The 13,817-nt window shown below is 43.6% G+C and overlaps 1 pseudogene; it reads right to left on the reverse strand.

Moving 5' to 3' along the window:
* The window catches only part of LOC148532123 (uncharacterized), a 65,315-nt pseudogene that overhangs the window by 16,292 nt on the left and 35,206 nt on the right, over positions 1–13,817 (reverse strand).

The following is a 13,817-nucleotide window of genomic DNA, read 5'->3' on the forward strand; positions in this document are numbered from 1 at the left end:
TCTTTTCAAAAGACATGGCCCTTGAGAAGTTTTTATCTGGTGATCAGGAATGATAACCTTAAAATAACCATTACACTGCAGGTTTAAGTCTAGGGACATGAGAGTATCTCTTCAATCCTGGCTTCAATAAACTCAGGGTTGCCTCTTTTTGAATGAGGAGAGTACCTTTTTTAAAGTGATATGGCACTTAGTACTTATTGTCTGATGATTACCTGTATAATACTAGTAGATCTAGGGGATGAGTTGGCAGCACTAAAAATGCTTGTTCTCCCCAATCCTGGAACCTACATACTCAGGTTCACCATATACTGCAAAAAGAATAACAAAAATCTGAAGGCTGGAATTTTAATGTTCAGCTCTCCTCCATCCTGGCATCAATAAACACAAGCATGCCCTCATTTGATATGGTATGCTATCAACTTATCAAATGGTGTAACTTGCTAGGCTACCATTATTCCTAAACATTTTGTGCCTGATTCAGAGGTGGACCCTGCTGCATCCACTCTTGTATCTGTTGCAAGAGGAGCTGTGATAATATGAAAATGCTAGTATCAGCCTTCCCCTGGTTAAGTAGCCTGCATCAAAATGTGCTAAATAGGCAAGAACTGAGATGCCCACTTTTAGCATCTCTGCATGCTATAATACCACCAGTGATTCTTTAGACACCACCATCGGCGCAACATTGCATGCACCATTGACACTTGCACCTGCCCTATGGCAGGTGCCGGTTCTCTGTCTGACTATGGCCTCCATGGCTGTGTGTTTGGGAACTCAGCCACTTTCACTGACATGTACACAACATCCCCATAACACGCTCATGAGACTGTGGGGGAGATGTAAGAAGCCCAGAAGTGGTATAAGCGCATGTTAGGTGCACTGATACCGCTTCTCCCCAATGTATGATTGCGGGCCTGGGCAGTAAATGACAGAGGCACTATGCACCCCTGTCATTATCGGCGCTGCTATCTACAAGATAGCAGCGCTGATAGCCTGGGCCATGTATGAACCGTCAGATCACCTGCCCGTTTGGCCCACTGTAGCTGTCATTATAGACAGCTACAGCCTGGCACTGCCCTATCTCCACAGCTGGCTCCAAGCTGCATGCGGGGATCTCACGATACTTGTGAGATCCTGTGCATGCTCAGTGGAGCTGGCTGGGACAGAGACAAAGGGCATCAGCATTAGGCTGATGCGCTGTGGTCTCTAGCGGGTAGTGCCAGAGGGAAGAGTTAATTCTACCCCTCTCCGGCCGATGAGATGTTCTTACATCTCATTGGTAGTGCTTCCTGCTTCGCCTCGGTAAAGAGGCGAAGCAGGAAGCGTTATAGCGGCACATTAAGTGCCACTATCATACATCTACCCCTGTGTTTACTTTTAGCCACCTCCCAGTCACCGCCCAGGAACACCTATCACTTTGCTGCCCCATTTTTGATACCATCTACCCCACTCACAACAGCATATATGTGCATACACTCTGTAACGCATGTATTGTAGGAGTTTTCTGATACCATCTATCCAGGGCCGGATTAAGGTCTGTTGGGGCCCCTGGGCAACAAACATGTGGAGGCCCCTAATAAATGTGACGAACTTGGGGGTATGCGCAATGGGGACCCCAGTAGTGTCAGTAACCACAGTGGTAGTGCGCAGTATGCAAAGCCCACAGTAGTGGAGCCCTTTATGCAGTGCACCCAGTAGTAGTACCCCCAGGAGTGGTGCCCCTTATGCAGTGCCCCCTATTCAATACTCCCATTAGTAGTGCCCCCAGTAATAATGTCCCCTGTGGTTGTGTCCCCAATAGTAGTGCCTCCTGTATAACTACCCCCAGTAGTAATACCCCTGTAGTTGTGTCCTCAATAGTAAGCCCCCCACTAGTCATGCCCCCTGTGTGTGCCCAATAGTAATGCCTCAGTATTAATGCCCCCTATATAAATGCCATCAGTAGTAATACCCCTGTAGTTGTACCCCAGTAGTCATGCCCCCTGTGGTAGTGGCCCCTGTAGTAGTGCCCCAATAGTAATGCCCCGCCTTCAAGTAGTAGAGCCCCAAAGAGTAATGCCCTCTGAGTAATGTTCCCAGAAGTGGTGCCCCAATAGTAATGCCCCCAAGTAATGCCCCCCAAGTAATGCCTCCAGCAGAAAAGCCAATTGCACTAAAAAAAAAGTTAATACTTACCTTATGCCCCGCTCCCACTGCCGTCCAAGTCTATTCCGCCCAGCTTCTCCTCTGCACCATGGGAGAGATGTCATGATGTCTCTCCTGTAGTGCAATGTATGAGCCAGAAACCGGAGCTCACAAATGAACTCCAGTCTCCACCTCTGGCTGCCACTGCGGGGAGGGAACTGGGCACCCGCAGGTTACAATCTCAGTGGGCGCCTCCAGTTAATCTGGCACTGCATCTATCCCACTCCCAACAGCATCTATGTGCATACACTCTTTATTGCATGCATTGCAGGGGTTTTCTGATACCATCTATCCAACTCACCACAGCATCTAAGTGCATACACACTATAATGCATGTGGTGTAGGGGTTTTCTGAAAGTTTTGTGCATGAACAGTTGCAAATAATTGCACAGCTACGTGAACAACATCATTGCATGCAAATTTTGTGCACCTCTGTATCAGACCCTTTAAGTTTTTCAGTCAAACTAATACAAATATATACTGTATGTAAAATACATGCACATGCACACACATATATATATATATATATATATATATATATATATATATAAAGCCTGATTAAGAGGTGGATGCAGTGTGAATGTAGGATGCAAGCAGCTAATCCCCTCAGTCTGTACATGTGTCTGAATCGCACTGCATTTTCATCCCAATGGTCACTACTGAGGGATTCAGGTTGTAGTTAGAAGCAAGAGAAGCAATTTCAGAGGGTGATGTGGTAACAGGGGGGATGTAGTCAGATGCGGCTGTGTAGCGATCAGTGACTGTGACTTTTTCTGCAGCTGCACTGGTTTTGGCGGCCATGTTCAGATGTTGGACTTTATGCACCTCCATAGGGCGGGTTCAATGTCCAATGGTATGACCAATATGCGACCGATGGTGTGTCAACATATGCAAATATCCAGATTAACAAGATGCAGTTGTGGTTGAATTAGAATCCACCTCTGAATCAAAACTATATTATAATTTTCCTGCAGAAATTATAATGAAAACCCATGTAATTTTCTTTGCAGTATTCACTGTTTTGAACAAGGTGATTTACTGTTGCACTAAAGCATTAAAGTATTTCCTGGCAGGTGCTAGAAAACAAAAAATATAGACATATTCATAAATTGCATGTGTACTGCATAAATAGTAAACTCCATAACAGCATAAAGCCTTGAATAACCACCTTGGTTCTTGCACATTTAGATGCTATACTTCATAATCACCATCACAATCATCAAGACCATGAGACATAAATACAGCAAATTATATTTTGTTTATTAAGAAGCATTTTCATGAATAATTGTATTCTCTTATAATTAAATGTAATTCAATTTGGATAAGACGAGCTGGCTAGAGTGATAGCTGTAATGAACAAAAACAATACTGGTGCAGACTTAAGCAAGATAAACAGTTTGAGACCCATGATGTGGTTCAATAACCAATTTCAGCGAAACAATCGGGAGTTATAACACTCTACCTTTCGGAACATGGTCATTAAAGGGAAAACAGTGCCTAGGAATGATATTAGGCCAGATAACCATGGTTCTCCATAAGAATCAGTTAATTGCTAGCATCAGGTTGACCGATTTACTGGACAACAAATCGTTGCCCCCAAAATAGAGGACCAGAGGAGCAGCTAGTAAAAATGTATGGCAGCTTTGGAATGCACACTATGAATTCTCACCTAAACCATACCCCTAAAATCCCAACCAACAAATAATGGAGAGCCCCAGGGAACAGTAGCATCATAAGGGGGTGCGGTCCGCACCTGGGTGTCACTGGCCTGAGGAGTGACACCAAGGTGCAGACTCCCCCCCACTGATGGAACTGGGTGCTGCACTGTTGCATTAAGTGCAGCACTCGGCTCCTGATACTGAGGGAGCCAGCTGGAACTGTACACAGGTACCTCTTGCACCCCCCTCCCCCCAAGTAATAGACACAAGGGTTAGGGCTGCAAGACAATGCCCACCTGTCTTTGAGGCCATGCCCCCTGTCCAAGTGGCCATGCCCCTTTTACACCAGCGCACTGCTGCACCGTGCTCACTGCATTCCTCCCCACCCTGGGTGACACCGCAGGGAGGGATGCCACTGTTAGGGAATATGGAGTATCCCTAGCTAATTAATTCCTAACTGCCCAGAAACAAAAGAATGATCCAATACCCACAATCACTAGGAGCCAAAATCTGGACCTGTGGGGAAAAGGGGCGGTGAGAACAGAAATGAGAAAAACAGCAAACTACAGGAATCACACACACAAATGAGCTGATTATGAGTTGGAAGGAGACATTGCAGTGGCTTTTGTCACTGTCACATCTTCATATTATGCTAATGCTGCAGTTAATTTTCTAAAAACTGATATCCGCACTTGCAATGGCTCGAGACTGTGCATCTCCATCTCAGAGTGTCCTTCGATGCACCTTCCATTGGACCATTAAAACTTGCATCAGACCTATGGCAGGTGCAGTTTCTCTGTCTGAATATGTTAACCACACATGATTCCTCCCAGATACTACCACTAAAAACCACAGACCCTGATACTGTTCTGCATCCCTAATCTGTAATAATCAGGACACATGCATTGTGCAACTCAGATGCATGCACAGAGTTACAACATCAGCCAACAGTGTGCAGCATTGACACCTCTGACCTAGTCCCAAAGCATACAGCCTAGCCAGGAAAAGTGGAAGATAGACCCTCCAAAAGTTGAAAAATCATCCAAAAAAACCCTGTAGTCCACAAGCCAATCAGGACAGACAGATAAAAAAAAAACAGGAAAAGGCCCCTTGCAGCCCCTAAATAATGGTGGTCTGTGATTGACAGGTCAGCTCTTGCAGGGAGTGCATTGAATTCTACTAGCCTAAGGCCTTAATGGAAACAACAGGCAAGCCAGAAGGTGCTTATCTACTTAGAGACATAGAAATGAGTGCACGACTACGACATTGTAATCGTGCAGTCGTTTCACAGACTGTGATGTGCCTACACTGAACGTTTAGTCGTTCAGTGTAAGTACATCAATCATCCCCGAACATGGGCAACCTGATGACATCATCAGGTTGACCAGCATGTGCAGGCGATGATAGATGTAAAAAATGACCAGCGGGCGCATGCATCGCTAGTCGTTTTTGACTTTTAACTACCCAATTTGAGGAAAATTACTGAGCAATTACACGATTACAAAGTCGTAATCATGCAATCGCTCAGTAATTTCGCATAGTGGATATGCGGCAAGAGACAACAACAGTCATCGTTGCACCTATACGAAAATAGTAAGTACCGAAATCATGAGGATTCAGACCAGCTGCTGCAATGCAGTGCTTAAACACAGCTTAAAATTAGAACCTGGTATAGGGGTCTAGCCTCTGTACATAATCCAGTCATTGCCACCAGGGGGATGAAACTGCAGATACTAGGAAGCCCAAACTACATGGCAAATCCGCATGTCTTTTCTGGCTGGCAGAGAAGCATAACTCCTGTGTGCCAACTGTAGTAGAGCAATAAATTTTGCATACCGGTTGGACCCAAAAGGACATCCCACTCTCACAGCAGACTTTGGCCTGTATTCAATTAGTTTCACATATGCGATAAAGTTTTACCTGCCATACTTTTCACCTACATACCATATTTTAGCTGCAGAAACTTATTGCGCGCGTACCTGCGATTCGTCCTATTCAATTCCAAAAGACACGAAAACGGGGGCAAGCGAAGTCAGGAAAGGCGAAAAGTGGTGTCAGAATTGGGTAATTCAGCCTGAAACCCCCCCAACATATGCGGAAACATTGGGGATCAATGTAGTAGTGCCCGATTAGCCCTAATGAAACTGTTTGGGGTACTTAAGTTGGTACAATTGCCTCTAATTAGAGTCTTTGCACAAGTGGTGAAGAATGGCATAAAGCAGCTTTTTTTGGAGAAAATAAGTAGCACAGTCAAATTTTGGGTACTTGAAAATGAGTGCTAGCCATTTAATAGTCGCTAAAGTGAAGTTTCCAAAACTAAAAAAAAATGCACCTTGAGCAAGCACCTGTCAAAAAAACACCTCACCCATACTTGCAGACCTACCAAAAGTCTATTTTGCTACTTTGTAAGGTTGTACCCCCACTTTGCACTTTTTTTCCCCCATTATCAAAGTGATTTTTTAGTTTTTTTTTATGCAGTTATTCTTTGGGGGGCTGTCCCAAGGGTACTGAGTGGTTTCCCCACCTTTGCACCCCAAAATAGGAATATTGCACTTTATTTCTCCACCTATTCAGAGACGAATCTTTATGTCTATTACATTGCATTGCATTTTCACATACGCGAAAAGTGTATGCATTTGATTAAGGTTTTGTCTGGCGAAAAGCCACAATCAGCAGGGCCACCATCAGGGGGGTACAGCCGGTACTAATGTACCGGGCCCGGGCTCAGAGGAGGACCCACAGCTTGCCAATGATTCTGCCTGTGCACTGCTACTACTGCCTGTCAATACAAAGCAGTTTGCGGTCAGGATCATTGACACGCTGCAGGCCTCTTTCAGTGTCAGTCACGCCCTTAATACCCAGCCTCCTACAACTAAGGACTCAGGAGCACCACCACGGAACAACAGTAACCCTGACCGTGGAGACCTTCAGGAAGATAGAGATGTAATATAATACCAGCTCGCCGGCAGAGCTCTTGTCAGCGGGCTGGTGTTATGTTACATCTCTATGTGACTGGAGGTCTCCGGGGTCAGTGCTACTATTTTTCCATGGTGGTGCTCCCTAGTGTAAATCTTCGATAAGCATACAGCGCAGTGGCGCATCTGCTTACTGTACAATTTTATCCCTCCGGACATTTCACAGTTGAAGGCACCTTCACTGGTCTCGATTTCTATACAAAAATATGGGCAGGGCTGGGGCTTAAGATTTGCATTCCCCTGGCCCCCTTTCCAAAAGGGCAGAACTGACTCAACTGAGGCTTCAGTTAGGAGACAACCCTCATCTCTTTGCTGTCAGCATATCCATTCCTTACCCCCCACTTTCCTCCTTCTTTATTTTCCTCCTCTCCCTGCTCCCATTTTACCCATGCCTTGCCTGCTATACTCACTGCTTCCACAGTGGCACACTGAAGATTCCAATGTGTGCCACTGCCCCCATCCCTCCAAACTCTGGAGTTTACCCCCATTACTCCCCAAGAGTACCTATGCCACCCCCTCCCCAAGTGTGCCAGTGCCACTCCCTCCTCAAGTGTGCCCCCCCTCTTCACTGTCGACAGCCAGAGTTAAAAATGGTGCTGACACGGGGACCTTTTATAGAATCCAAAACCCGCGAGATCCGACAGCGGGATGATGACGTTTTGCCTCGATTTCAGATCTGAGTCAGGCGGGAAAACTCAAGCCTGACTCGGATCCGACTCATATCGGGGGGGTTCGGATTCCATAAATCTAACCTGCTCATCCTTAGTTTACACTTATATTATAGCTTAAATAATAGAGATTAATGTGAACATAGTCATGTAGCTATTACACAATGGAATTTATGTACTTAGGTTAAAAGTTATTTAGACAGTCCTGTGATGGATCCTGGGTTAATTAACTTACCAGTTAGTCGCAGGGACTTGTTCATGAACTTAGTATGGGAGGGGGGGCAGGTGATAAAAGATATGTGAGCATTTTGCTATTGATCAGTCTTTGGGGATCTATACTGAGTTGAAACCTTCACCTGCATTTCCTTGCTATGCCCCCATCACAGAAAAGCTATTTGTAAGTCTGTGTAATTTTATATCTTGAATTTTCAAATTACAACACATTTGTCTATGTAATCTGTAACCTTTATTATTGATACCATGTCTGTAAGCAAGCATTGTACTTTATTTTCTAAATAAAGTGTCAGTTTATTAGTCTGTTTCATTTATGCTCCAGATTACTGTTTTGGAGGAAGCTATTAGATAGCCATTATTATGCTATAACTATTATTTATTGCTAGAAGCAGGGGAATACCAGTTAACTGCATGATAGTCTGTGCTGTGGAACTTGAGGCTACTTTATTTACCACAGGTGGTGGTAGAAAATGGGTGCATGGAATAATGGGCAGAGTGATAGAATATAAATTGTGAATATTACAGTATATTAGGCTCTTCCCACATTACATCAGGTCTTGAGGATCAACACCATTCAGTCATGATGCTAGTGTAATACCAGTTAAAGTGATACAGTCATATGTTCTGGCCATAGTCAGAGTGCAAAATCAGGGATGCCTACTGAGATCCCTGAAACTTTGTATAACCATTCCCTTCCAATGCAAGAGATGAGAAGCAGTGCACCATCTACCCTCCAAAAATTCACCAAAACCCTTGGATGCTACCACATCATTATACAGCTGGAATTGACCACTGGATCATGACTGGGACCTCCAATTGCAAACCCCATTAATTCTACCAAGAACTGATCCCAAATCGGCAAATCCCACAGCAGCTCCACTGAGAGGCAGATGCAGTGATGAAGTTTAAGCACCCCAGTCATAGCATGCACAAGCTTTTTGCAAAATATGCTACCAATAGGAATATCCCAGCATGCAAACTTGAGCAGCCCCAGGAGAGACCCACTGGGACACATAAAATGCAGCAACTGTGTCACAAAACAGTATACTTTGTCACAGGGCAGCTTAAAACAGCCCTCATTGGTATTGATCTTAATACCTACACATGTCAAACAGATTTTTCAGTTGCAATGGGAACCTAAAAATGCTGGTAGAAGGCCTGCACAGAAAACATAAGGGAAGCACAACAGAGGAATCACTGAGCCCAACTACCATAAAATCATCCTAGTAGTGGAATATCCTGAGCTCAATTGTCCTGTCCATGATACACCAATGCAAGAAAAAACTGAAACACTCAAGGACAGGACAGAACACCTAATGAGGAGAGGGTTATCAACATAAAAGCTGTTGAGAAGTGGATTCAACATCCAGCTTACCCAACAAAGCATCCTGCCCCACCTCAACCAACTGTAAATCCTCAAATTGTTGATATTTCACTTGATAAACCTTCTATTGGATGGCTTCATTAATATACAGCATATAAGTAAATGGCAATTGTTGAATTAATCAAAACCTCCCTTGCTCATTCTTTGGAACCACAACAACCAGTGATAAAATGAGATCTGCAATCCAAGGGGTTGGGAATGGGCCGCTCAACCTATAGAATCTAACCTCCTTCCACACCTTATCAAGGACAACCAATAGCTTACTGCAAGTTCTGAGAGGCCCCTAACACTACCTCCCCTACTACAGGTAGTTTAAATAACTGGGAAAAACATTAATGCGCAAACATGCCCAACTGCCTATCAGGGTACCAATCCAGCAACTTGACCATGACATCCAAGACAAAAAAGAGTAACCTTACTGAGGTTTAGCCCCAGCTGGGCCTTTACAGCAGTCTGGCATAGCAATAGAGGCAGCAGTGATGAAATGGGCACTGAGCCCCTGCCACAAGAGCCATTATTATATGCAAAGCACTTGCTGTGAGGTTGGATGACAGACCCAGGTCACTGTGGTAGCTGGGGATGAGGTAGTACCCTCCTACTTGCTGGGAACTCAGGGACAATGCTGCACAGCTGAGTCACCTCCAGCCAGACCTCTATGTCTTTGCAGCCAGAATGAGTCACTGACTGTTGCAACTCTCGGGTAGATAATGGATGCAACTCATATTTGAGGATTGGCGAGACCTATTTCTGAGGAGCAGAGTCTAATGTGCTGGCAGTATTCACCAGGGACCATCGCTAAAAGGTATGGACTTGGCTGCGTCCAACACAAGTTTGCGGTCTCAGAATAGGTTTCCTTATACAGGTGCTGGTGAACTCTGAATGGAGAGGAGAAGAATATTATCATAGTCAACAGGCTGGGTCAGAACCAAACAGATAATATGGTACCAGGAAGCAGACGTATACAGGTCACAGAGGATAGCCAAGAACCAGATTAACAAATGCAGTACCAGGGATCAGACAAAAATGGATCACAAACAAAGCCAAGGTCAGGATCAGAAAGCCAATAAATGCAGGAGCACTGGAGTAAGGTAATGGAGCCTATACTCTGGCACCTGTCTGTTGACAGAGACTCCCTCTTAGAGGGAGGAGTTCAAATCTCACACCAAACGTGACCTCACCTTAGGCATACCTGTCCCTTTAAATGCCCAAGCAGGTAGGTGCATGCACTCCTAGGGGACCCTTGGCTACCTGCACTTTGCAGCCACACAGCAAGGAGGCCCTGGAGCAGACACAGTAGTGGGAGCCAGGACTCCCCACCTGCTACCCGTTGCCAGCCAGGATTTCAGTGTTGCCCAGACCCGGTTAGAAACAACCAGAGTCCGATGCACTGTGACACTGACTGTCTTCTTCTGGCTGAATTAATAAAAACTGTGCCATATAAATCCATGAAAACATTTATACATCTTGCGTATGAGATGTAACTATTTTAAGACATTTAGTGCCTCTACAGGATCAGATGTCAAATAACAGGCTACAACTATGTAAAAGCTCCTAAACCAATTGTCATAAGTCCTAAACTGATCTTCACTCAAACCCTCCAGAGATATCACTATGTGCTATTGCTTCTTGAACTTGACCGGCAAGTGGGGGCGCCGACTTGACATCACAGGCTATCTCTGGAACAGGATCCGAGAAGCTCAATGGTGCCATGATATTGCAGCTGAGGCACATGATAAAGCAGGGGTAGGGAACCTTTTTTCTGCCTAGGGCCATTTTGATATAACATTATTCGCAGATCGGCTGCAGGCCACACCCCTTCCATGTGATGTCACATGGGGCGGGGCCACAATTTCCAGTGATTACAGCAATGCCTGGAGCATCCTGAGGATGCTCTAGGGAGCTGTAAGGGCAGTGGTGTGACTGTCTGAAGCATCCTAAGGATGCTCCAGGTGGCACTGCTGCATAGATTCTGGTTGCAGGGTGCCATTCTAGGCACCCTGCTAGCCAGATTAGGCTAGCAGAAAACAGCTCAGAGGGCCATACCAAATGATTCTGCGTGCCTTATATGGCCGCCGTGCCTGATGTTCCCCATCCCTGCGATAAAGGAATGAACAGAGAGATGCACAAACTAGGGGTGGGAAAAGAGCTTGTGGAACAACAAAACAAACAGCAATTAGTGACACAATCTACTCTGCAAGACCCATGAAAAAAAAAGGCCAACATTCTGTCTCCTCTCTTTTAAATAAACTTCTTTAGTTCAGTCTTAACTAACACCTTTTGGCTAATCCCTGTGTCAAACAAATCCCAACTCTGCCTAGCAAAAAAGCTATAACTTAACGCTCTCTGGCCATTTTCTATGCTCATCCAAAGCTGTGCCTTGTTACTTAAGTTACTTCCTGATTACTGTATCTCACCCTTGATTTTTACTGATATTGATGATGGAATGTGACCAGTCCAAATATAGGCCCAGAACAAGGATGAGAAAAGCCTCAGTAGTGAAGATCATAAAGAAACGTTATTACATTTCTCATAGAAATATATTACCTGCATAGACAGGTACTGTATTGTACATTGTTTTCTATTGTAAAATGTCTATTTTCAAAGAATTTGATCTAATTCATTTAACTAATTGCTGGTCATTTCTAAAACTGAAAATAATTTGCATCCATTGAGTTCTTTCAGGTTTATTTTGTTATCTTGTGTTTTTTATTTAATATTAGATCAGCAGGATGATCTATTGTAAAAGCTGTTCTTGTGATATATAATAGGTGTAATGCTACCTATGGAAAATTATGTAGCATGATCTGCTTAGATGCACTGTGATGGACCATACATGAAAGACAATTTCCATGTTTTAGAAGTAAAATATTTAATTTGTTCTAGCTGTAATCAAATTATTTGGATTTATCTCCTTTTGATAGTTTTAACAAGATATTTTGTTTTCAACAGATCAATGTCTTTTGTTACGTCTAAGGGGTTTCTTTAGTAAGCATTGGTTTGTTTGTTTTTGTGGGTTTCCAGCTGCTTTGCAATCCCCTGATTGACTGAATACAAATCCAATGGACATCTGCTGAAAAAACAGACTAAAGTACACAATAGAAGAGTGGGTCACTGTCAATGTTATCTTCAGTAGCTATTAAATAGATAGTAGATAGTAAATATAAAAACCCTGTATATAAAGTCAATGGCAACCATGCCCAAATAATAGACCTGCCTCTGGCAGGCAAGTTTGTGTAAAGCACTATACATATCACTTTGACCTGTGCAAGCTTTGCTTTGTTTACATTTTTTATGTAAAACATAAAAATAGACAGCATGATGTCCTCTACAAAATGATAACCAGGCCCATGCCATGGGTGTTGAAAAATACGGGGGGAGAAATGGTGTGTCCCCATCTCTATTTTTAAAAAAATAAGCACTATGCTGAATCAGCTGGGGCTGGTGACACTATAGCAGGTTGTCACACAGTGTGGAGTCCCCCTGCCATAATGGTAACCAGCCCCATACTTATCACCCCAGGGCTGGCATCCCTAGGATAGTGGGGCCTGAATCAAAATGGGGTTCTCTCAGCCCAGTGATTTCCACACCCACTGGGATTTGCATGTAGAATTAATAGTATTAATTATAAATAATATTGTTCTCTACAAGTTCCAGCAAGCCTGCCAGGGCATGCCTGGACATCAGGGGTCAACTGGCACTTGTACTCCACTTGTATAGAAAATATTAAAGGAAAGACATGGATACCGAATATATATTTGTTTTATTAAATAATCACACCCCAACACATCCCTCCATTACCCATCTAATACTCACAAATTGAAAGAATCACATCCTCTATATAGCATCACAAATGTTAATAGAGCAAAGACAGCACAGATCATATTGATAAATGCAGTGCTTTAAATTCACTGCTGCTTGATGGTAGATTTGCGGCTGCAAGAATGCTGGATAGGGGCTTCAAATACAACAGTTACTGTATAAATGGTACATTTTAAATGACAGTCAGTACATACAGTACTGTTACTTTAGACACTAAACCACAGTCAATACCCCTTGGATTTAATGAGACAACAAATCTGACACTTAGTAAATGTACTGCCATGTATATGTATGTATGTCTTTAGCACAGGGAAGCTTGTCAAGAGGAATTAAATAAGCCACCACCCAAATGGTATTGTAACCAAATGAAACCAGCAGATCAACAACAAAACCCATAGATATATGTGACCATGGCTTAGTTGGAATGGTCAAAGACAGAAGTAGTCCAGAGCAAAGAGGGAATATTGGCAAGAGGAATGAAATGAGCCAACTTGCTGAATGGTCTACCACCACCCAAATGGTATTACAACCAGAAGAAACCAGCAGATAAAATACAAAATACAAAGATATATATATGACCTTGGCTTAGTTGGAATCACCAAACACATAAATAGTCCAGAGGGAGTTGTATGAGGAGTGTTATTTTTGGCACCAACTTCACAAACCAAAATAAACACTATGGCAGCTTGAATAAGAATGGGTCACCAAACAGATTGAGATAGTAGTTTGAGAGACCAATTCCTTGATATCCAGAAACCTTATTACAATTGAAGTCAAATAATATGGAACCCATTAAATGTTCAGGAATGTACAACCATCCATGAGGAGTCTCTAAAGGCGTTTGAGCCAGTAGTGATTGAATCTGTAAAGAGACTTCCTGTTCTAAACCGCCATGAAT

Source organism: Taudactylus pleione, unplaced genomic scaffold, assembly GCF_031769625.1.
Source record: "Taudactylus pleione unplaced genomic scaffold, aTauple2 ptg000083l, whole genome shotgun sequence".
In the NCBI taxonomy this organism is placed as follows: Eukaryota; Metazoa; Chordata; class Amphibia; order Anura; family Myobatrachidae; genus Taudactylus; species Taudactylus pleione.